The following is a 322-nucleotide window of genomic DNA, read 5'->3' as shown; positions in this document are numbered from 1 at the left end:
TGCAGATGTTTAGCACTTGTGCTTTCTTTTTAAATGTTTTTGATTGATTGATTGAAATATTTATTAACAGTTTGTAGAATTTACAGTACATTTTAAGCACAAACTCAATACAAAGACTGTCAACTGTGAGTGGACGACCCAATTAAGCATTACACTTGTTTACAACAGGGTCCACATTGTTCAATTCATCAAAACATTTAAAGACATACAAACATTTAGAGACATACAAATAGACATTTCTATGTAGCTAAATTCATCATATGGGAAGCAAAAAAGGGAAAAGATACAATATACAGTGAGGGAAAATGGGGTGGGGGGGGTG

This window comes from Protomyctophum parallelum, assembly GCF_964188405.1.
Source record: "Protomyctophum parallelum genome assembly, chromosome: 5".
Classification (NCBI taxonomy): Eukaryota; Metazoa; Chordata; class Actinopteri; order Myctophiformes; family Myctophidae; genus Protomyctophum; species Protomyctophum parallelum.
This window is presented reverse-complemented; position numbering follows the sequence as displayed.